General features: G+C 31.9%; 1 protein-coding gene and 1 pseudogene across 2 annotated transcripts in view; both read left to right on the plus strand.

The window, feature by feature from the left end:
- The window catches only part of GRID2 (glutamate ionotropic receptor delta type subunit 2), a 1,244,993-nt gene that overhangs the window by 522,864 nt on the left and 695,924 nt on the right, over positions 1–26,205 (plus strand). The window lies entirely within an intron of this gene.
- Positions 18,374–18,492, plus strand: LOC112478973 (annotated as a pseudogene).

Genomic DNA, 26,205 nt, shown 5'->3' on the forward strand with positions numbered 1-26,205 from the left:
TTTTTTTTTAATTCTTTTTTTTCTTTGCTGTTCTTACTGGATATTTTCTGCTACCTTGTCTTCCAACTCACTGATTCAGTCCTCTGCTTCATCTAATCTACTATTGATTACTTCTAGTGTGTTCTTCATTTCAGTTAATGCATTCTTCATTTTTGACTGGTTCTTTTCTACGGTTTCTATGTCCTTTTTGTTTTACTGTCTGTATGTTGAAATCCTCACTAAGATCATCTATTATCCCCCTAAGTTCATTGAACATCCTTATAACCTATGTTTTGAACTTCATCTAAGGTAGGTTGCTTGCCTCCATTTCATTTAATTTCTTTTTTGGAGTTCTTTTCCGTTGTTTCATTTGCAGCATGTTTATTTGTTTTCTCATTTTTAGTTGCCTCTCTGTATTTGTTTCTGTGTTTTAGGAAGATTTGTTACATCTCTCAGCCTGGGCCAGATAGCCTTATGTAGTAGGTATCCTGTGTGGTCCAGTGGCACAGTCTCTCTTATCAGCTATGGCAAGGGCTCTGAGCATGTTCTTTGTGTGTGTGTGTGGGGGGGGGGGGGTTTTCCTGTTGTAGCTAAGACTTGATTGCTGTTAGCAGGTAAGTGGATGGGATTGACTCTCAGGCTGACTGCCTTTAGGGATTAGACATGCCCACAGGGTATGATCTGGTATGTGGCGGTTGTCTCCTTAGAGTTGGACTCGCCCCAGCAGGTTCCTGTACCTGCTGAGACCACCCTTTGGATGTGTCGCCTATGGGACTAGTCAGGTGGTGCTTTGTTGTGCTCTGATGGCAGCCTCTGGGTGTTTGATTTTGTAACCCTGTGGAAGTGGCTCCCATGTAGGCCAAGGTCAGCCTCTGCCTTTGATTGCTCGGGGCTACCTGGCAGGAGCTATAAAGAGATCTACAGATTGTAGGTGCTTATGCTAGATCTGGAGGCAAATGGGAAAGACTGCTGTGCATATCGAGGTCAATTATCCCCAGTACTGGGCCTAGGGTGGCTTAGCAACAGGACCAGTGCACCTTAGACCTGAGGCCGCCTGCCAGCTGTATATCAGACTTAATAGCTGAAAGAGTCTTTGGGTGGTACACAAGTTGGGTGGAGTGGGAACCCAGGGAGTCACCAGGGCATAGTTAACCTATTTTACCCAGCTAATGAAGATTCAGAATTGTTGCCAGTGCTGAGCCTTTGGCCTCCTGTAAAAGTCTCCGATCACAGCGAGGTCAGCTGCCCACCATCTCAGGCCCATAAACCTTTGCAATCTGCCCAAAAGGTACTGTAGCATGGGCTGGTGTCAGTGACCCACCACCAAAAGTCTCTCCCAAAATGTGAAGGCTTTGTGTGGACCGCACAAACTGAGGACTGTTGTTTGCTGGCAAATATGTGGCCTAGGGAAGGCACAAGGTGGGGCTGCCTAGCAACAAACTCTCTCGGGGTAATTTGTGGGTTGGGAGGGGCAGGATCTCACGGAGACATGGGGTGGAGCTAGCCAATATCATTGGACCAGTGCAGCTTCAGAATTGGCCATGCAGTGAGTGGGTTCAATATAGGCAAAATGGCGCCTGTCTGTAGACTGCCCTGGAAGAGGAGGAGGAGCCCCGACAAAGGAACAGTGGCAGCTGTTCCTCCAGTGCTTGGCCTAGTTCCACACAACTCAGTCTTTCCCCATATGTCTCTTGCACCTCTGGAGATGCTGACCCTCCCTTTGAGCCCAGGGTGAGTGTCTGCGAGTGAATGAGTCTGTGTATGGGCCCTTTAAGTGGGACTTTGGGTTTTGAGGTTTTGTCTCAACCAGACAGCCAGAATCCCTACTGATTTTTACAGTCAGATTTTGTGAAACTCCTCTTCCTGGGACTGGAACCCTGGGCTGAGGAGCCTCTGTGTGGGGCTAGGGCTCCTCACTCCTTCAGGGGGACCTCTCCACCCATTCTCTTTCCCAATCCTCAACTATCACACTCAGATGTGAGACCAGCCCATTTTGCATCTCCTCCCCTCCTACCAGACTCTACGTGGATTCTTCTTTATATCCTCATATGTATGTGTTATGATCAGCTAGACTTCAGGTGGTTCTCAAAGTTGATTGTTTTATAATTTGGTTGTAATTTTAATGCGGTCATCAGAGGAAGCGAATCTTGCTTTTCAGTAGCTCACCATCTTAACCCCCCTCATCTCCCACTTTCTTGATAATGTTCTTTGATACACAAAATAGTTTAACTTTGATATAGTCCAACTCATTTATTTTTTCTTGTTGTTGCTCATGCTTTTAGTATGAAACTGTTACCCAATAAAATGTCATAAAGATTTTCCTCTATGTTTTCTTTGAAAACTCTTATCGTTTTCACTCTTATACGTACATCTTCTGTTCATTGTAAGTTAACTTTTATATGGTGTGAACTAGGGGTCCATCTTCATGGTTTCACATATGAATATTCAGTTGTCCTAGGACTATTTGCTTAAGAGACTATTCTTGGCTTTATCAAATGGTCTTGGCCCCATTGTTGACAGTCAGTTGATCATAGACACTGGATTTATTTTTGTACTCTCAATTGTATTCTATCAATCCCTGTGCTCATCTTTATGCTAATACCACATTGTATTAATTACTTATGTTTTGTAATAAGTTTTGAAAGCAGGAAGAGTCGATCTTCCAAGTTATTTTTTTTCACGATTGTTTTGTTTGGGGGCCCCTTGCATTCCATATGAGATTTAGTGTCAACTTTTACATTTTTGCAAAAGAGTCATTGAGACTTTGATAAGGATTGCATTGAGTCTCTAGATTGCCTTTGGTAGTGTTGTCTGTTAACAATATTTTTTCAATCTATGAACATGCAGTGTGGTTCCATTAGGTCATCTATGGTTAAATGTCTTCCAAAGTGTTTTTGTCTTCATGCTTTTATAAATAGGATTATTTTCTTAATTTACTTTTTGAATTATTCACTGGAGATATTTAGGAACAAAACCAATTGTTGTGTTTTGATCTTGCACCCTGCAACTTTGCCGACTTTATTTGCTCTAATAATTTTTGATTCTCTATAATTTTCTATATATAGCATCATGTCATCTGTGAATGTAATTTTACTTTTTTTCTCAAAATTTTATCTATTTCTCTTTCTTGCCTAAGTTCTAGCAAGAACTTCTAGTACACTGTTAAGTCACAGTGGCAAAAGTGGACATCCTTGTCTTGTTCCTCATCTACAGGGAAAGCGTTTAGTCTTTCATCATTAAGTATGATGGTAGCTCTGGGTTTTTCATAATGCCTTTTATCATGTTGAGGAACTTTCTTTCTGGTCTCAAATTTTTAAGTGTTTTTATGATGAAAAGTTATTAGATTTTTGGCAGATTCGTTATCTGCACCAAAAGAAAAGAAATTCTGTTTTTACTTTTTCCTTCATTTTATTAATGCAGTATACTACATTAATTGATTTTGTATGTTAAACCACCCTTGCATTGTTGGAATAACTTCTATACAATCATGGTATATAATCCTTTTAATAGGCTTCTAGATATGGCTTACTAGTAATTTTTGAAGATTCATAGGTTCTCTTTTTATTGAGAATATTTTCTTACTGATAACTTAAACCTACGTTATCAATTTCTCTGGTTTTATTTCCCAGAAATTTCAAAAGACCCCTTATAAATATTTTTTCTTATCCATGAGTTCAAATTTAAATCCCTTTGGATTATTTATCATAAGAGAAAATTTTTTTCCCGGTACTTTCTATTGATTCTGTCTCCAAATCTATTTTTAATTGAGATGTCTAAAGCACAGTATAATAATCATCCTAGCTGTTTGGTGTCAAAAGTAATGGGAGGAATATTGTCAATCTTTCTAATGTAACCCATTTTATATTTTATCCATATCAGTGCATGAGCTTTGACAGTTGCTTTATTTGTAAATCAGTATGTTTTTCTACAAGTCACTGACCTAACCAGAATATAGAACATACAAATTTATCCTTTGGAGTATACTGTCAATTTGCAGCTTCTAATGCATTGATTATAAGATATGTATACATGAGATCCAAGTACCTACAGAATGTCTCTTCAAAAGATGTCATATTTGCTTCTCTATTCATAGATTGTATTAAATCTATGAGTGATTGCTTTTTTGTTAAATCTATGTGGGTGACATTGGTTAATAAAATTATATAGGTTTCAAGTGTACAATTCAATAATACATCATCTGTATGAATGATTGCTTTTGTTTAGATTGATTATTCAGTTTCACTAGTCAATGGGGACTAGTTGAAAAATTTTTTGATTATCTAAACTTGAAATTGGAGTTTAACATTCCTCTTAAAACCTTCATTCATTAAGCATATCTAAGTTAATTATATTGTTGTCATACATCCTCAAGGAATTTCCTATGTGGTGATGCATGTGAGATATAATTTTGAGTTCTTGTACATGTGAACATCATTTTATTCTATGCTCATCCTTGACTTATAGCTTACTATAGTATAAATTATATGAGTTTAAAGTTATTTTCTCTTTGAACTTTGAAGGCATTGTTCTATTGTTCCATGGAATTAAACATTAGTTAAGACACTAATACCAACCATGCTATCATGTCTTTGTAAATGACTTGGGTTTTTTCAGTGGAGAAAATTTAGAATCAGCTCAGTAGTTTTTGCTGCTCTAAAGATCTACACAAATGTGACTAGTTATTTGTATTTTTAAATTATTATTCATTGAGCTATACAGTCAATGAATACTGTAATTCTTTAATTCTTGGAAATTACATTCTTTTTTTTTTCTGATATGTTTATCCTTCGTTTTCTCTATTTCTGTAAGCTAAAGAACTACTAATGGTCATTGCAAAGAAGGTTTTATTAAGGAGCATTACGATCCATGCCTGCCGCTCCAGTTTATCCCAGACCATTTTTAAAGAACAAATTATTTGGGTTGTTTGTTTGTTTTGAAACAGGATTGAACTGACTGCCATTAGTCCTACAAAGGATGGTGGTAGAGCACAGTCGATGGAAATATTTTCAGTTAATCATCTTGTTTTTGGCTTTTTTATTGCCTGCTCTCCTTGATTCATCAAGTCTGCCTCCCAAAATTTCTGAAGACTATTTTAGGAAAGATTCATGCCTCCTTTACTTCAGTCCTTTTCATATATATATGTGTATATATACACATATATATATATATTTTTTTTTTTTACTGCAATTACTTGCACTGTGCTTTATGAGTCAATACCTTTCCACCTGCCTTATACAAATTTGTTGAAATATCTAGTTTGCTGATGACCTACCACTTGTTATCTTCATTTTCATGGCTTACAACTTTTAAAAATGCCCTTACTATCACAATTTAAATCTCTCAGAGGGGAGAAAAATAATTACATTTTTTTCAGTCCATCTTCTTCAATCAAAGGTATTCTTAACACAATTCACTGACACAAGACATTTGGGCGTATGATAGATTTTATTGAAGTTTTGGAAGACAGAAGGTCCTGAAAGCAATTTATTCTTATTGTAGCATATACTTGTTCCCAAAAGTCATTTGACTTTTTTTTCTCTTGTGATCATTTGACTACTGCTTTCTGTTATTAGCCTGCATTCTTATTATCCACTTCTCTGTTACCTATCCCATAGCTAAATATATTTATATTTTTATACAGATTATTTTATCTGTATCTTTTTTTCTTATTTCTTTCTAACTATATCCTTAGGATTTCACCTTCTTTTTAAACAGCTTATCCAAATATTTTCCTAAACGCTTTCTTTCCAAAAGGAAATCCTAGCGACACCTGTATTATTTGTTTGTTTTAACCCTGCTTCTTTATAAATGCCAATGCTTTGTTTGTACTACTATGAAAATGCTACTATATAGTATTTAGTAATATTGACGTTAGCTTATTGTATTCATAAATACCCCCTTATCCTCAATACATAAACTGCTTTCAGCAAGGGAGAGACCATATATGAAGTGGACATAGAAAATACCACAACTTTCTATACCTTAGAGGTATGGCCTCAAAATTTAGCATCCATCAGAATCAGCTGAAGGACTTGGTAATAAACGAGTTTCTGGGTCACATCCCATAGTTTTTGATTCAATAGGTCTGTATGGAGCCTGATAATTTCCATTTTTATTAAGCTCACAGGTGACTCTGATACTGCAGATCTAGGGACTGTAATAGGAGAACTATTGCCTAAAGTAGCTCAAACATCCTGAGTGTGAGAGATAGAGGGATTTAGAGAAAGTCCAAATATGTCAATAGTTTCTGAAAGCATTACCACATGTAACTGTGACATGTTAATATTTCCAGTAGATAGTCAACAGCAGAAAAAGATGTTTGAGAAGGACATAGCAGAAAGTTGGATGTATTTATGTGATTAGTGGTTTCATACTCTGGTAAAATGAATCAAAGTGCTTATAAGCATTAAACTTCAGCTAATTTTTGCAAATAATATGGGGACTATACAAAAAACATAGAAATTAAAATGGGCTTCATCCTCTTTGTCAGCATTTATGGTTTCTACTTGTAAGCCCAATATTTATGAGTTTTTTTTTGTACTAATATGAAAGAAATACTTATTAAGATTGTATTTCTAACAAAATAAAACTGTTCCTCCCCTAGCAATCATAAAGTGTATAACAGTAAAATCAGAATTACTGGTTTCCCATTGTGTAGAGCAATAACATGACTGTTCCCTGTGGGATAGTTAAGTTACATTATTAAAGGACTTTTATTATTAAAAAGTGAACTTGAAAAGTGTCAGAATTATATTTTTTAACAACTAACTATATCTTATGATTTTTAAGATAAGTTATAGCACAAACAAATGTCTACTTTCTGAGAATAGATTGGAATTAACAAAAAAATACTTCAAGAACATATATAGCCTTCTGACACTTCTCGTTTGTGTATGTGTGTGTGTGATGTAGTCAATACAGAACATTTTTTATAACATTACTAAAACTAAAAAGAATGCATTAGAAAAGCTTCCTTCCACATTATATTTATCAACAAGATTTTGTAATTTTGTTTGATGAGCTATATTTTTGGTTGATTACTTCCAGTGTGATAATAAAATGAAGCTCATGCTCTTTTTTCAGTTTAATTACCTTTTGTAAAAAAAAAATCATTTAACATTATATTATCAGCATTTTCCATGGTACCAAACATGCTTCTGAAACATGATTTTTTAATGCCCAAACAATATTACACCATGTAATTGTGGCATAAATTAAGCATGTCTCTCTATTGTTGGGAATTTCCTTTACAGTATATTCTGAAAGTGAAATTTCTGAATTAATGTATAAATATATTTATGACTCAGAATAAATTTTTGCAAAAAAAAGTAGCAACTAATATTCCTACCTAGAGTGAGAATGTATGTTCTACAGCACACTTTGAAATAAATACTACCTTTTATCATTTTATTTACATTTTTATCAATTTGGTAGATAAAATCATAGCATGTTGCTGTAGTTTTAATTTGTTTTTTTCGTACTTTTATGTATGGTAGACAATTTTTAATATACTTTAGGCTGTTTTCTTCTTAGTTTAAAAGACGGCAATGGATGCTGTGAGTATGATCTATTAATAAAAGCAGGAAAAGAATTACTAAGATTCTCTAAAGATTACTTTTATACTATTTTCCTATTTAAATCTGCAAGCATAAGGTAAAAATATGTATGATTGCTATAACTCATGTTAGTATATGAGAATTACAGATCTCTCTCTTTTTTTTCTTTTTTTTTCCCCTCTACTTTTTATGCACTAAAGAAATGTTTATTTAAACTCACTCATCAAATTCAGAATCAGTGAATAATTTTATGGTGAAGAAAAACTATTCAAATGTGGTCCAAAATATGATATATGAATGATGTGTTGCCTAGAATTAATTTTCTTTAATTTTTTTAGGGAATAGAACACATTATAAACTATTTGAGCATATGTATTTGCTTTACAGTTTCCCAAATTAAAATCTTCTCATTTGCAAATTGAAGCATGCTGAGTTAAAACCTTTGAGAACACAAATGGAGATATCACATGAGAATGAAATCTGGAGCGTTTAACCTTCAGATTTATTCTGACACTTATTCTAGGTGTATATGAATCAGCTATAAATTGTGTGGCTTCTAATCTTCATTTTCTAATTGGAAACAAATATGAGACTTTATGTATATATACGTCTATGTGCACATATATTTTATTTATTTATTTATGCATGCATGCATGCATGCATATATATTTTTTTCCAGGAAGAAACACATTAAATCCAAACAACTCATTCGTAAACATCATATGTGTGTATATGTGTGTTTGTGTGAGCTTGACGTTCTTTTTCTCAGATATCAGTCCTATGAGTGTGTGACAATATGAGAGGATCCCTGAAAGGGATCTGGAGGGATCATTGTTATACAATTAGACAGTAGTGGTGCGTGTATGTGAGAGGGAGGGATAGGAAGAGAGAAGCGGGGAGGGAGAGAATTTGTGGCGTAACTTAACTTTTTTAAATGGGATAGATCAAATAGAACTAATTGTTGAATTTATAATTATTGAACATCTAAATATTAAGGACAAATTTATAAATGAAATAAAACATAACATTTTAGAAAAAGATTACTGAATGAGAAGCTAATGTAGCCTTACAACGTCAGAGGTGACTGAATTTTAGTTTACGATTGGCTCTCTTCCAACAGTAAAATTGGCAGAGTTCAGATAGGGAGCTAAATGTGACCCTGCTGAGATAAGAAATAGGAAAAAATAGAAAAAGTAATTGCTTTAGCAGTGATCTTGTTTGGAAGTGATGGATTCTTTCAGGTAGAATTTGGTAACCTTTCTGTCCCTGGCACACTCTTTTAAGCACTCTAGGAGGTCAAATATCTCTGTCTATGGAGGTGGAAACTCTTTAGAAACCTGTTACCATCCTAAATATTGCAACTAAACTGATGTTAGTATAGTCATGCACCAAGGATTGTTTTTCTCTGTGTCCATGAGCATGAGGTGAAGGGGAACCATCTTCTAAAGATTTTTCTATCTGATACTCTTCAGGATCTAATGAGATCAGTCAACTTCAGATAAACACCCTGATGCTGAGCCTGCAATTGGTCATCTCCCTCTGCTAGCACATTTGTCTTTAGCTGTTCTCACAGAGGGAATGGCAGAGTATGTTTAGGACAAAAGAAATGACTATTTTTATATGCCTATTTGAGATAGCAAACAAGATGAGTTAATAAAGATATAGCAAAGTTTAGCTTTTGAATTTGTCCTGATTTTGCTTCTCTGCCCAGCTGCACATGTTTGGGAAACTAATCATTTACTTTGACAGACTTATTCTACGTTACACTTTCTACTGAGTTTTCAGAAAAAGCGAAAAGTATTTTGTCCTCTGGCATTCACACACCAGGTGGTCTAATTTTTGCGTGTTGGCTCACAATAGGTGTTTGGAGGTTTTCTCCCTGACCTGAATCGATTCTCCAACTGACAGAGCAAAGTAAATCTTGGACAAAATCAACAAAGAATATGTTTCCACTAGCAAGGTCAGTGTAAATTATGGAGGACTTATGTACTAAGGTGATGTATTAGAATCCTATGAGTGATTTTGTTTGAATAGAAATATCAAAATATAAAGTGTTGACTTACATTATTTTTTCAGTCCAGTTGTGATTATTAGTTAATATTGCTTCACTCCCCTGATGCTTCATTAGTTTCACAACTAGGACTTGGGCAGTGTTTCTGCTCATTCCCAGAAGAAATGGGATTAATCATAGATAATTCTTCCTAGGTTACTTCCTCTAATATTGGCACCAGGCAAGCATGGCAGTAGGATACATTTGCCTCCCTAATCAAAAGTTAGTCCTTGATTTTGTCTCACTCTCCATTATTTATATGAAGCTTTGAAAATGTGCTTAAGCTTTATAATTTTGACATCATTTGAAGTAATGTATACTAGAAAAATATTGCCTTCTAGGTAACTTAGACTGTTTTTTTTTCTTTTTTTCTTTTTTTAATAAAAGTACCTAATCGTATTTCGATTATGGGATGCTCCCATATTCTGCTCTTTTGAGAATTACTTGGCAAGTCCACATTCGTCATTTATATTGATCATGGTTTCAAAGGTTTTGTTTCTCTTCATTTCCAATATTTTCCTTTTCTATTATAAAACCCTAAAGTTTTTTTTTCTGTTTTTCTAAAATGAACTCTTTACAGTTTTCTTGGAAGGCACCCTAGTTTTCTGACATCTTTTTGCAGAAGAACAAGAACCACTCTATTAAAGGTATATATGTTCAATGGATTTTACCGAAGTAAAGATAGGTAAATATTTTCTGGTGTTTTCAATATTCTTTTGATTATCCCTATGCTTTTCATTATTGCAACAGAATTATCATTAAGCTTTCTGTTAGATTTCTAAGCTTATCAAATGAAAAGAAGTGTGCCTCTACAGATTTTATGGTGTGCCATGTAAAATAATCCAAAAATTAACAACAGAATATTTTCTTTCAAATGTATAACGTATTCACATGTTCAAATTTTAAAAAGCATAAAGCCCAGTAACTAGTTTTCTTCCACCTCTGTGGCCCAACCACCCATTTCTTTTTCTAGGGATATGTAATAGATACACAAGCAAATCCTAATTTCCTATCCCTTTTTATTTAGATAGCTTCATTCTACACACATTATTCTGCACCTTGCTTCAAGTATTTAATATGTTTTGGATAACAGTCCTTTATTCTTGAAGAGTTTCATATTCTTTCATTGCATGGGTAATTTATTTAACCTATTCCCTAAGGATTTCCCAATCTTTTTTTTTAATTAACATCAATGATTCAGTGAAATATTGTATATATACATGCTTTCACATATGTGCAATAAAGTAGAGGATAAATTTCAGAATTACTAGCAAGGGGTAAATGCATTCATATCATTGATTTATTGCCACGTTGCCCTCTAAAGGAGTTGTACCAGTGCGTATTTAGTCCAGCAACCTTTGGGAACATTTGTTTTCTTACATATTCACTAAGTAACCTAACAAGATTATAGATCTTAATCAATCTGATAGATAAACATGTGTTCTGTTTTAAGTGATGCGTACATTTATGTACTTTATTTTCTATGACTTATCTATGTTCTTTACTCATATAAATTATTGTGTTCTTTTTCCTATCATTTGCAAAAAACCTTTCTTCTCTAGGGAGAGTAGATCTCTATGAGTTACAAATATTTTATACAGTATGCTATTTGATTTAACTGCTTTCTGGTGACTTTTACCATGTAACTTTTAAAAATTAATTTCGTTTGGCATTTTGTGGTGTTTTTGTGGCCTAATATATGATCATTTGTGTGATGATTTCATGAATTCTTGACAAGAAAATAATTTTCTTTTTATATAGTGTATATTATATAAATATTATAAATCTTATAATTTAATTTATATTCTTATTTTTATATACTGCATATACTTACTTTTATCAATTTTGTCGGTCACATATTTTCATTTCCATATACTTTTTTATTCATAGACAACTTTGAATGTCATAATAATTATTCTACATTTTTCTTGAATTTCCTGAAATGCATCTTTTATAACTTTATTGTGTTTTGCACATTTTTGCATTAAAAGTGTACTTTTTACTACATTTAATAACTTCATTATAAATTGAAAATTATTTGCAACTGATATTATCAATCCTTTCTATTTTACCCATTCTTTTGCTTTTGAACTTTCTTTATAGTTCTGTTTTACCTATTCTTTTTATATATCATAAACCAGTTTTTTTCAAGATCCCATTTTAAGGTTTTTTTGTTCTAATAAGCAAATTTATCAATTTATATTTATAGGGCAGATATATTTCTGAAAATGACATATTGATTTAAAAATTATTCCCTTGGTTTTGTGATCTTATAATTTTCAGGAGATTTACTATACTTTTCTCAATTACTTTATTCTACTTTCTTAAACATATTCAGAAATTATGATCTAAATATGAATGATTTTATATTATTACACTAACTCTGATCATTTATGCATAAATATACTATATTGTATTTGTTGACCCTAAGCATTTATTTTTTCTGATTCAAGAAAAAAGGTCCATAATCTTTCAAAGGTACAATTTTAAGAGAAATTTGAAAGCTTTTTTGAAGAAAGTTGTGAGTAATTAGGAACTCAGTGATGACAAAGTGACTAGATAACACAATTGTAAAACTCAGTATATAATTCAGTCTTTGAACAAGCCAAGGAAGAATCCCTCCCCTGCCCATTTTGGACTTCTCATGTTTCAGCCTGCTTTTGCCATTGTGTTTTATTTTGTAATTCTGTAAATCCTGTACTTGAGTGTATTTATTTTCTGGTCTGCTTATAACAAAGTACCACAAACTGGATAGCTTAAAACAACAAAACTTTATTGTCTCATAGTTCTCAAGCTAAAAGTAAAAATTCAAGATGGCAATAGGGCTCTGCTCACTCTGAAACCTATAGGAGAGAATTCTTCTTTGCCTTTTCCTAGTTTCTAGTGGTGGCCATCATTTCTTGGTTTTCAGCTCTATCACTCCAATCTCTACTTCTGTTTTCATATTGAATTGGGGCACATCTTAACTTTACCACATCTGCAACATTCGTATTTATGTATAAGATCCCATTCACAGTTATTGGGAGTTATAATTTCAACATTTTTTTGGAGAGGAGCACAAATCAAACCATAACATTGAGCATTAGAAGGTAACCCTAAAACTTCAGTAATCTTATAGAAATGATATCCCAAAGTAAGCTCTATATTCTAGAATTTATTTTAATTGTATATATTATAACATTTACCTAAAACTCTATGTAATATATGTATATATGTTTAGGTCTACTATAAATATTGATGTGTTTGGCATTAGGAAAATTCAATAAGAGAATTTTTAAAAATTTCATTCAAATTGTTCCGAACTCATCTGTGATCTCGCTATTTTTGTGTGTCACATTAAAGTGAGTAAGAAGTATATTTTTATAATATATTTTCTCTTTATTAATGATCAGCAAATTCAAACAGTGATTAGTTGATGTGATTCATTTCACTACATTTAATAGAATTTACTGACCAGAGCTGTTACTTGAGTCTGTCATCAGAGAACAAATCACAGCAAACAAATTCATAAGGGATCAGTATGATGACTCTTTAGAAATGAATTCTCACTAAGAGTCCCAACTAGCTAAAGATAGCACATCATATTGTTTTATATGAACCAGATGTCAGTAGTAAAGTAAATTTCTGAAACTGAATACAGGAATGTACTCTATATTTATATCAAGATTTTACAGGTTTTTAAGTATATAAATTAATTTATGTCCTTTGCTTTTCCTCCTTTCATTTGGTATAAAAGGCATTTTTTTCTTCATTTCTCAGTTATGTCTTGCTGATTCTCAAGATTTTTATGAAGTATGTTCCTAAAAATATTTACTATAATTTATGTCCTGGTACTCTTACTTGAACACGCCTTATTATGCAATATTTGAATAGTTTCCACATGAATTCAAGTGCAGTGGACACATACATATACAAACATATGTGTGCTCATGTATGCATGTGCTCACACACACATACACACATACATGCAGAACACAAATTCCAAAGCACATTGTAAGAGAGTTGAAAGAAATTTGTGTGTGACAGCTGATCCTACTCTGAATCTCTTCAATTTTACTGTCATCCACCCATGAGTATCGGTTACATTCTGCCATTACATTCTTAGAAATGAAGTAAGACAATAGTGTAATGTTGGAATAGAAGGATAGCGTTTTCTAATGGTGGTAGAACATATTTTCTCCAGAAGAATGGACAGTATCAATCTAAATCTTATTTAACTTCTTAGATGATTAAATTTGATGTTTCCTCTTTTTTTGATTCCCTGATTTATTCTTTTATAATATATTTACAGATAATCAGGCCCTCCTCCAATATAGGGAGGAGAAATTGTTGTCTTGACCAAATTTTTGTAATTGAATGAATTTTATAAAGTACCTACCCTATGCCAGAAACTATGATAAGTTTTGGAAATAGGAGTATAGATCTTGTCTTCAATGATTCACAGTAAAATAATTATGCTATATGAAAAATTCAGTAGGAAACTCTGATTATAAGTGATAAAAATCTGTATCTGAAGAAGTCATGAATTTCTACTCTATATAAGGTACTCTACCAAGTACTATTGAATATAGCAGGAAATACAGAGCGAGAGTTCACTAAACTGGGGAGACAAAGCCTGCAGGTGTGATGTCAAGTTATATTATAAGAAAAATGCAAGATATTAAAATTAATTGCTTTATAAGCCATATAAGTGGTATGATAATACTTGCTGTGAGTTTAGGTGAAGTGTAATCACTTTGACCAAAAGGGATGGGGTGGACCTCACAGAGGACAAAGCCTTTCACTTAAATATTAGACAAATAGAATTTGGATAAAATTTTAAGCTCATGATTCATATTATGCTATCTTCCACTCAGATTTCAGTGGACTCTGTGTCTTTCCCTTTTGAAAGCATAGGTAATAATTAGAGCTAACTTTAATGAATAGCTTATGTATCAGATATTGTTTAAAGCAATTTAATGATTACAAATATGCTCTGATATTGACACTATTATTATGCCCATTTTAAGACAACAAATTGAGGTATTAGAGATTATGTAACTCTCCTTGATTCACATAGCTCAGAAGTAATAACTGTAGTCTAACCCAAGCAGTCTAATGATGAATCCTACTGACAATTCAGAATGTCTTCCCACTTTAGGCAACAACTTAATACAGTTGGTCAGTATGCTCAAGTTAATGTTTTAAATGTAAAGCATCTCCCTTGAATTAATGTCTAAATTTGATTACATCTGGGAGCAAAATGAATTCTAGTAGATTAAGCAAACTAATTAACCTTAGTTCGCCATTTGCTTGGATTGATTTTAAATCATAGAAGTGATCCTGTCAAATAATTATAAAATACAAAAATGAGCATAAGGTGTCAGTCAATTTTTTATTTAAATAAAAATTTTAAATATTTCCTTGTAAAATTCAAATATTTTTGAAATTAAGATAAATTAGAAAAATTTTATATTTAGTTAAAAAATATTTATTTATTAACCATACTTAATCTTGGCTATATATAGATTTTAGATATATTTACTATTGTTTATAAATATTATTTATTTGTTAATAAAAAAGTATAGTTCATCTTTGGAAATTAGAAGAGAGCGCTCTATTACATATTACTTGATTTTAAGACTCACTCTCAAGTACTTTTTGAGTTTTAACGTAATTCAAATTCAATTGGGATGCATTTTATTTACATAATGAAAATAGCAGTTGGATATGTTTCAAATTCTGTAATTAATTATCTCTGTTACACTCAGAGTTATGGAAATATCTGGGAAAATGTGCAGGGAGAAGAATGTGTATAAACAAGAGAGAGCCATTTAGATGGCTTCAAAAAATTTTTTTCTATGTACAGTATGAATTCTTCTTGAAGTCTTCTCTGGCCATTCCACAAAGAAGTAATTTCTCATTTTTTGAATGATGATAAGAGTTATAGGATGCATCTTTGTTAACACTATATCATATCTTGAGATTATTTGCTTAACTCCTACTTATTATAAATGTAAGCATCTTGATGTCAGAGACCCTGTGTGTATGTCATATAGAGCATCTAAAATAGCATCAGGCATGTGATGTGGTGTGGTGAATGGTGTGGTGAATAATTTCTCAATACCCTCTTTGCATAGAAAAAAATTGATGTGTAAAATTCAATGTGAGAAGCAGAGCTCAGTGATAAAACTATAGCAGATATTCATTAGGCTCTTATAGTGTCATTCTCTGTTTCTATTCATACTTTTCCTAATTTAGACAACAACCTCTGAATTGGTTACCATCTCCATTTTACAGATCAACAAACATAGGGTTGGCAAAATTAAATTAGTTGGTAAAATTCCAGGCTCTGATATAGAAGTAGAATCACCATTCGATGACAAACCTGGTTTTCAACTCTACATCATTACTTTCTACATTGCATGTCTTGCTTCTGAATTAGTTTAGTAACACAGTTTGGAGCCCCAAAGCTAGGCTATTAGGCCACCTAAATAGAGAGACTACCTCTTGTCCCAATGTAAATTAGTGCAGAAAACATTATTACCCTTTATTACCATTATTACCCAAAAGAATTGTTTGGTAACAGTGTGTTTAGTTTTGTAGGAAACCACAAAACTGTTTTCCAAAGTGACTCTACAGTTCTGCATGCCTGCCTGCCAGCAATATGAGAGTTTCTTTTGCTCTATGTTCTTATCAGCATTTGATGTTGTCAGTGTTCTGAGTTTTGGTCATTTTAATAGGTGTGTAGTGGTATCGCATTGTTGTTTTAATTACATTACTCTGATGACATATGACATCATATTCTTATTTGCCATATGTATATCTTCTTTGGTGAGATATCTGTTAAGGCCTGTGGTCCATTTTTTTAATTGAGTTGTTAGCTTTATTATTGTTGAGTTTTATTAGTTGATTGTATATTTTGGATAACAGTTCTTTATCAAATGTGACTTTTGCAAATATTTTCTCTCAGGCTGTGGCTTGTCTACTCATTCACTTGACCATGTCTTTCTCAGAGCTGAAGTTTTTCAATGTAATGTTTATTAAATTTAAAGCTTATTTATTATTTATTTCATGAATAATACCTTTGTTATTGTGTTGTACCTAAAGAGTCATTGCCATGCCCAAAGTCATCTAAGTTTTATAGTTTTGTATTTTACATTTGAATCTGTGATGCATTTTGAATTAATTTTTGAGAAGGGTGTTAGGTCTGTGTCTAGATTTTTTTTTCTTTTTTCTTTTTTCTTTTTTTTTTTTTTTTTTGCATGTGGATGTCCAGTGGTTTCAACACCATTGTATTGCTTTTCTTCTTTTGTCAGAGATCATATGACTATTTATTGGGCCTATTTCTGAGTTCTCTATTCTGTTCCATCGATCAATTTCCCTTTTTTTTTTTTCGCCAAAGTCACATTGTCTAGATTTCCGTAACTTTATAATAAGTCTTAAAATTGGTAGCATCAGTTCTCTAACTTTGTTCTTGTCCTTCAATATTGTGTTGGCTTTTCTGGGTCTTTAGCCTCTTCATATAAACTGTGGAATCAGTTTGTCAATAACCATAAAATAACTTACTGAGATTTTGATTGAGATTGCATTGAATCTGTAGGTAAGTTGGAATGAACTGACATTTTGACTATGTTGTATTCTATTCATGAATATGAAATATCTCCATTTATTCATTCTGCTTTGATCTCTTTCATCAAAGCTTTGTGGTTTTTCTCATGGATCTTGTACACATTTTGTGAGATTTATATCAATATATTTCATTTTTTGCGGGGTGCTAATGTTAATGATATTGTATTATTAATTTCAAATTCCACTTGGTCAGTGCAGGTATATAGGAACAAGGTTGACTTCTGTATAATAACCTTATAACCTGCAACACTGCTATAATCACTTATAATTCCAGCAGTGTTTTGGTTAATTCTTTGGGAATTTTTTTAGATGGATGATCATCTTTAAACAATGATCTTGATTTCTTCCTGCCCAATCTGTATGCCTTTCATTCCCTTCTCCTGTCTTTTTTTGCATTAGCTGGAACTTCCAGTACAATGTTGAAAAAAAGTGATAGAGGAGACATTTGTGCCTTGTACCTAGTCTTAGTGGAAAAGCTTCAAGTTTCTCATCTTTAAATATGTTAACCATAGGTTTATTGTAGATAGTTTTTTTTGTCAAGTTGAGAAAGTTCCCTGTATTCCTAGTTTACTGAGAGTTTTCATCATAAATAAATGTTGGACTTTTTAAATTGCTTTTTCTGAATATATTGATATAATCATGCCATTTTTCTTTTTCACTCTGTTAATGTGATAGAATGCATTAATTGATTTATGAAGGTTGAAACAGCCTTGGATAACTGGCATGAATCCAACTTGGTCATAATGTATAATTTTTTCATACATTGTTGGACTCTATTGGCTAATACTTTGTTGAAGTTTTTTGTATTTATGTTCATGAGAGATATTAGTTGGTAGTTTTCTTTTAATGTCTTTGTTTTGGTATTAAGATAATAAAATGAGTTAAGAAGCATTCCTTCTGCTTCTATTCTCTGAAAGAGATTGTAGAGAATTTATATATATTCTAACTTAAATATTTGGTAGAATTCACCAGTGACTCTATCTGGGCTTTGTACTTTCTGTTTTGGAAGTTTATTAATTACTGATTCAATTTATTTAATAGCCTTAGACTTATTCAGGCTGTCTCTTCTTGGGTAAATTTTGGCAGGATGATTAAATGTCTTGGAAAGTAATTGGCATAAAATAAAGTCTACCCAGATGAATGAATAAATAATCGAGTGGATGAATGAGTAAATGAATGCTACAGCCATACCACCCTGAACAAGCCCAATCTCGTCTGATCTCGGAAGCTAAGCAAGGTCAGGCCTGTTTAGTACTTGGATGGGAGACCACCTAGGAAGACCATGTGCTGTAGGTGTAAAAAAATAAAAAATAAGGGATTGTAAGCTGACAAGGTCCTTGCAATCCGTGAGGTCAACCAAGAGTTGCCTTGCCTAAAAAAGAAAAATTAAAAAAAAAAAATGAATGAGCATTTTATTCTTGGATTATCAATAGATATTAATTAAATTTAAGTGTGGAATAAAAGTAGTGAAAGAAAGTCAGAGAGAAAACAAGCTCTATTTATTCACTTCTTGTCTCAAGGTTAAAGAAGGAAATAATCATTTAACTTATAATTGTCTTTCTAATAGTTCTATGAGCTACCTATGATTATACTTTCTTTCCAGATTAGGAAATCAATATGCAAAGGCTGCTTTATATGCACTGGTAGTGTTAGTATTAAAAACATTCTTTACCTGATTTCATAACTTCTGATTTTTCTATATAGCATATAACCTTTACCTTTGAGATATATAGAGATGGTACAGAGAATCCCCTAACAAGATATGGTTACTTCTTATTGTGCTGCCCATGTCAGATTATACCATTCTGGAAACTTTAGTTAAACTAAACTTCAAATTATTGACTAAATTAAATACTTTAAATAGAATTTTATGGGAACAATTTTTTAAATTACTGAGAAAGCTCTGATCTCAAAATATAATTAAAAATAAATTTTATAAAATCATTTTGAAGTACTGTTCTGAGTGATGTCCAATAGTTTCTGTACTTACAAAAAAACATAAATCCTAGAATTTTAGATTTGGAATTTTCTTGGAAATAATTTATTCTGTCTCTCCACTTGGTTTAATGGAATACCCTAAGAAGTTATTTTTACTAAACTCTATAGAGAGTATCATGCAAAGGATCAAAAGTAACTGAAGTCAGAATGTTTTGTTCCATTTTCATAACCTAATACAGCCCAATGAAATGTTACTTAGAATGAATTATTTAGGACATAAAATTTTCTGATACTAGTTTAGCTATGCCATTTTAATGCTCACTTCGATAAAGGTTGGTCCCTAATGATGTTTCTAAGCTTTGTAAAAAACAAAGATATTTTGTTCTTCAAAAATGTTATTTACTCAGTAATACATTGTTATAGAAGAAACAGTGGAGCAAAACTGGAGAAGCTGTGCAGTGTTTGAGAGCAGAGAATGTACTGTCAGGATACCAGAGTTTCAATCCTGGATTCACCACTTGCTGTTCGGCAAGTTGTTTCAACTTCTTAGGGCCTCAGTTTTTATATTTAAAATGTACGTAGTAATAGAATCTATTTCACAATGTAATGTGAATAATTTATCATATATAAAACAGAGAGAACAGTGCCTGGTATGTGGTAAGCACTATGTGCATGCCTGTCATAATCATTCTGTGTGGAGACAGAACTGAACACAAGGCTCTGGGCCCATGGTTCTTTAGCTTGTTTTGAAAATTATGTCAATAACAAGGCATAATACTTGTTACTAGCGTAACACTAAATAAATTATGAGAGTTTAGAAAAGAGGTTAGAATATCCTGGGCATGGCTTGTGTGTGTGTGTGTGTGTGTGTGTGTGTGTGTGTGTGTGTGTGTCTGTCTGTCTGTGTCTGTGTCTGTGTATTTGTTATACATATGTAGTCTGTATTCTCTTTGGAGTGAAATGGAATGGGGCCTTTGTTCTCCTTCATTTCTATTTGGTTTCTCAATTTCCATACCTCACAACTCTTTTACTTTATGCCACCTACTTCATTCTGGTTCTAGCAAAGATAATTTCAAAAAGAAAAGCTGAATAACCATAATACATAATGAATAATAGTTGTTTTTACTCCATTTGGACATGCAAATGACACACATAATTTGTGCTTTCCTACATTCACAAGAAAGATTAAGACTGTTGATGGAATTTTTTTAGTTGAAACAAACCATTTATGAAGCGGAAAATATTGCTGAAATTTTAACTTTCATGATAAGTTTTATTGGTGGCATCATAATTCTATTTTTTTTTTAAATCAGTGAAATTATACATAGTCATTACAGTATAATGTGGACAAATATATTGGTGATGATAACAGATTTTATTTTGTCATAATATTTGACTAATGAAGCATTTTAAAAGATTCCTTTTTAGGCTTTCTTCATAATAGTTATTTGTTTTCTTTAGCATTGAAAATAAGTTCTCTTAAGAAACTAGTTTTTTAAAGCCTCTTTATTGATATATAACTTGTATACCACAGAATACACTCATTTAAAATACTAATTCAATGGTTTTGATAGAGTCACACAAATATGCAACCATTGCCACTTTCTAATTTTAGAACACTTTCATCAACCTACAATGAAACTCTATGCCCATTAACAGTCAGTCTTCATCTCCCCTAGTCCAGTTCCCCAAAGCTATTCAACCACTGAATTTTTCATATAAATAAAACCATACAATATGTGGTGTTTTTGAATGGATTTTTTCACTTGGCATAGTACGAAACTTGTAAGATTAAAAAAAAATGTATGTTCCTGTAAATGAAAATATGCTCATTAAATATATATATTCAATGTAAAGCAATCACCCAAAGAAAACATTTGTTTTTTAATGTTAGACCATATCATATTTGGGTTCTTTTCCATGTGTTAAAAATAAAAATCCATATTGGATATAACTGTTTTCTATTACACGGAACTCTTGATTATTCAAACTAATAGCGGGCATTGGTGACATAGCTAATACTCAAGTCATTTATATTGGTGTGTAGTTATAACAACATGTTTGCTTGAATTCTGCTTTCAGTGAGAATAATATCAAAATTACTTTGAATTCTCCTAAATATGCCAACTAAAAGCAGTGAGAGATAGATTTGAAGTGTCATGTCAAGCAGAAGTCAGCCTAAGTTTAAAACTTCATAAATAACCCACAACATGACCAATACAACTATAGATAAACAATTTTGACTATATAACAACTTTATTAGATATAAAAAAACATTAACGCCATCTTGGATGAAATTTTAATATTTAATTAATGATAAAAATTTTATGGTAATTATTATAATTAAGAGAATGTTCTTGGGATCTGTAGTATATAATGAGGTCTTAGTGGAAATTTGGTATAATTAATTCTCCTAGATGGAATCAATAATAATAATAATATAGCTAACATTTATTGAGTACCTATATGTACCAGGCTCTGTTCTAAAAGATTTACATGCATTCACTAATTTAGCCTTCACCACAACAATATGAGACACAAAAAGGAGAAAGTATATTGCCTATGGACTCCCAGTAGGAATTGGTATGTGTACCAGTTTTCTTATTTTAATTCCATACTGTGGCTTTCAATGTGTTTTGACATAGGAAAATTGAATTATTAACAATTATTTTCTCCAGTAGCAAATGCTACTTTTCCTAGCACCAATAGAACTTATTTCCTTTTGAAAGAAACATGGGAGCCTGAGAAGACAATACTGTCCCAATATACTTTGAAACATAAAATAGTTTTAAAATCCTCTTACTACAAAAAAAGATGTATTCTAAGTCAGGTATTTTTAATCCCAATTTCAATTACTCAGAATTTCAAGACTAACAAAAAATAAAATAGAATTTTAGTCAATTCTTTCATTTTTAGCAGAGTTGAGATTAGTTTGAAATCTTTTTTTTTTTTTAATGTCTCAGTATTATGTAATCAGAAAGTGTACGAATAAGAAATATTGTTAACCTTGAGTAAGAATGCAGTGTAGTGCAAAGATGTACTGGCAGCTGAGATTCACTAACCCACAAAGTTATGGGTCACCTAACACAAATTGTAGTCCCTTCAGAAGAAGATTTTCACACTTAATAGCAATAAGTGTTCTCATTCAGTCTATCCTTATTCAATCTCCCATATCACCAAAATATAAAGATATATGTATCTTTTAATAAATATCTGATTTTTCATATATTTAGATAGAATGCAATAGATTGTTTAATAAATACTGTTTTTTTTAATATTTTATGATATCCGTGAAACTGGATTAGCTAAAACTAAAATAAGGCTATTTGGCCTTTTTTTGAACACATAAATACTGAAAAGCATGTCTTATGAATATGATAATATGATAAAGACCTTAATTTTGGAAATTACTTTGATATTAGTCTTAAAAATAGCAATTAGTGAGAAACAATGTTTTAGAAATAATTTTGATAAATGCTATTAGTGCAATGGTATAAAGCCAACTGAAAGTATTACTTCCAAATATTTCTGTTTAACCAGGAACTGAGCTACAATTCAATAATGGACAAGGAATCATTCATTGATAATGAGAAAATATTTACCAATAATTCCCATTTCATATTACAGTGCATGTGATATTGAGAAAGTACCCCTTTCTATACTGTATATTGCTATGACAGATAATTAGTAACATATATATGTGTGTGTATATATGTTATATATATGTGTGTGTATGTGTGTGTCTATTGTTAAAGCCTTAAACTAAGTAAGTAGCACAAAAATGATGTGTTTTAAGAATAAATATTTGCAGGCACCATTCTCATAATATGTTTTCTCTTGATTAACCATTGAAGAATTTAAATGAATATGTTAGGTTTGAAATGCCTGGATGTAGGCACATTATACAAAAATAGTGACATATTAGTTCAGTTGTTTTGCAATCAAGTCCTAGATAATAGCATGGAAGTAATAAAGATATGGTTAAGTAACTTAAAAATACTAGTATTTGAATTAATAAGGACACATTTTAATAAAATATTTTAAAAATATAGGAACAAAGAGTAAAATATTTTATTAATTTGGGAAATATAAATAAATTAACATATAACATGGTTTATGAATAACATGGATAATACATTATTACAATGCAGGTTGGTCTCAGGTCAATGAAAAATATGTCTGTATTCAAGAGTAACTTAAGCATGAATTTGCCTATTACTCTAGTATTTAGGGATATTATTTAGTGATATAATTAGAGATTTTATTGATCTTCATTTTCTAACTTTATCAGGAAAAATAGTTATTCTTTCCTTTGTGAAGTAAGAAGACTCGTCTTGCCTAGGTTTCCCTATATACCATGACATTTGGGTAGAAGAGAAACAATGAGAACGTATCAGGAAGCAGTTGGATTTGGACCCCATGCTCTTATAAGACAAGAAAAATCATCATATAATTGACATTTCTGGAATAACTATGTAGAAACCATTATGTTCATTGCTTTAAACACCTTAAGTCATAAGTCAACATCGCTGAAGAGAATCCAGTTTCATAGCAGTTGTGTAGATAGATTATTTAATTAATTAATTTATTATTTATTTACTTATTTGTTTATAAAGAAGAAGAAATTTTTTATATGCCAATGAATTAATTTTTGACTGGAACAAATGCAGGAAGATTAAGAGTAACAATACCAATGTGAGGTGTGAAGGTAGATAAACTCATTTTATAATGTTAAGATATTTTCATTTTAGTAAATTCAATCATTGTTTAAAATACTAAATTTATTTTTTTAAAAAATCACTGGAAACCATAATACACAGTGTAGACACTGCTTGTAAGAGGTGTTGATTAATAACTGACTCATAATATTTATACAACTTAATGTATTGAGTGAATAGAATAAAATATTTCTGTAACGTGAAATTGATTATATTACAGTATAGTGTTTGTTTTCAAACTGGCTTTGAGAATTTAATCATAACAGGATGCTTCAGCATTCAATTTCCTAACCTTTAGGACTAGCCCATGAGAATCTTGGTTAAAAATTATCTTGAAGAGGGAATTATAATGCAGTCTTATCAAGTCTAGTGGCTACATCAGTATTAGTTGCAAACTAGTAGTGAACAATCCTTTCTCTCATCCTTTCATTTTGTCATGTGAGGACATTTCTATGAACTTATTTTACTAGTTAAATACTTTTTACAATCACTACACTATTATTACTAAAAACTTGCTTACAATCAGTTTCCCAACTGATGACATAACAGCATATCAAGAGAGTGGATGTACACATCTAGGTTACAAATTATCATTATCAAAATTGAATAATATCTAGATTATGCAAAGTTAATATATAAGAATGGATTATGGAGAGCTCTAATAGCAGGAACTCTACCTTCCTCTTCTGCTCCCTGAGGTGTAGATGGCCTTGATACAATGCAAGATGTTTGTGTTTTTACTCATGAACCACATATAACTGTTGTCTTAAGCCAAGCTTTAGTCAATTATTGTGCTACCTGATACATCAAAATTTACAAATATATAAACACAGAGTATTCTTTTGATTACTATACTTTGATTCTTCCACACAATCTTGAAGTATTGATCATTTAGAAGACACTAAGAATATTTCAATTTAGTCATAATAACTACTGATCTGATAATGTAAAAAGGAAAATTAACATAACAAATCTCCCTGTGGACATAAAGAATAGACATGGATTAAAGTACAGATTTGCAACCATGCACAAAAACAAGGAATAGCATTTTTAATAAAGAAATTCACACTACAATTTAAATCCTTTTTTATAATAACATAAAATACATATACCTTTACCTATCATTTCATGGATAGTGAGTTATAGAGACAGAAGAATACATAAACATCAGTACAACTGAAGCTTGTGTTGTGTTTTTAACAATATTGTAATACATGAGTGTAGTCAGGTCTTAATTATATACATACATTTTTTCATGATCCGTTTTAATTTTAGTTCTAAGATATTTTTCCCTGAACATGGAGTGCATTTCTGGCTTACTTATCACCATTTCCCAACTTGCCTATGCTCAGAGACTGCAAGGCAATCTAATATTAGCAAAGCAAAACACAATTATGAAAGTTCAAAATCTGTCCTTTAGTATTATTTCTATACTTCTCCCTGTATTAGCAGACAAAATTGAATTGATGTCTATTGCTGACTCTTCCAGAATTGTTGTTTCAGCACAGCTGAGTGATTTCATGGATATATTAGCCAGTTGGAATGAATGTTTTATAGTAAATAAATCAGTATAGTAAATAAATAAATAGTATCACTATTAATTACCTGTTTTGTCCATTTTCTAAATTCATAAAATTGGAAATCTTACATTAAAGTGGGGAACCCATATTATGATGCGTATTTTATTCATGAAGAAAGAGATTCACAGGTTAGCATCCATGACTGACTAAAGTACACTTTGTAGGTAGCAGATGTGAGAGTAGAACTCAGTTCTTATGCAATCCATTCAGCAATCAATAAATATTTATAGTACATCTATATGTGCCAGGCTCTGGAAAACTTATCTATTACAAAAATCAGAATACTAAAAAGTAAGCAAATAAATACAGAAGATAATATATTGAAATACAAACAAACATTGAGGGAAATAAATAGGTGATCTGTGAAAGTGTAATTAACAGGAGAAGTAGTGATAATGCTGATCTGCATAGTATGATAGGTGCTTTCTCAAGGATATAAAAACTGAATGACATAAAGGAGTCAAACATGAAAAGAGTGGAGAAGGGAACATTCTGCATAGCAGAAACAGGAAATGCAAAGGCTCCTGATTCAGAAAGAACTTGGTGATTTCCAGAAACAGAAAAGAAATTAACATAATTTATATTGTGATGGTGGGCTTACTAAGAGATGAGATGAAGAGGTAGGCTGGGGCCAGATCTTTGAAGCACTTTATGCTTTTGTAAAAATTTGGATTTTGTTCTTAGTGAAGTGGACATCCTCTAAAGAACCTTAAGCATATATTATCCGATTTGACTTTTATAGAGAAAATTCTAACTGCAATGTGAACAATAAA

The sequence above is a fragment of the Pteropus alecto genome, unplaced genomic scaffold (assembly GCF_000325575.1).
Source record: "Pteropus alecto unplaced genomic scaffold, ASM32557v1 scaffold63, whole genome shotgun sequence".
Taxonomy (NCBI): domain Eukaryota; kingdom Metazoa; phylum Chordata; class Mammalia; order Chiroptera; family Pteropodidae; genus Pteropus; species Pteropus alecto.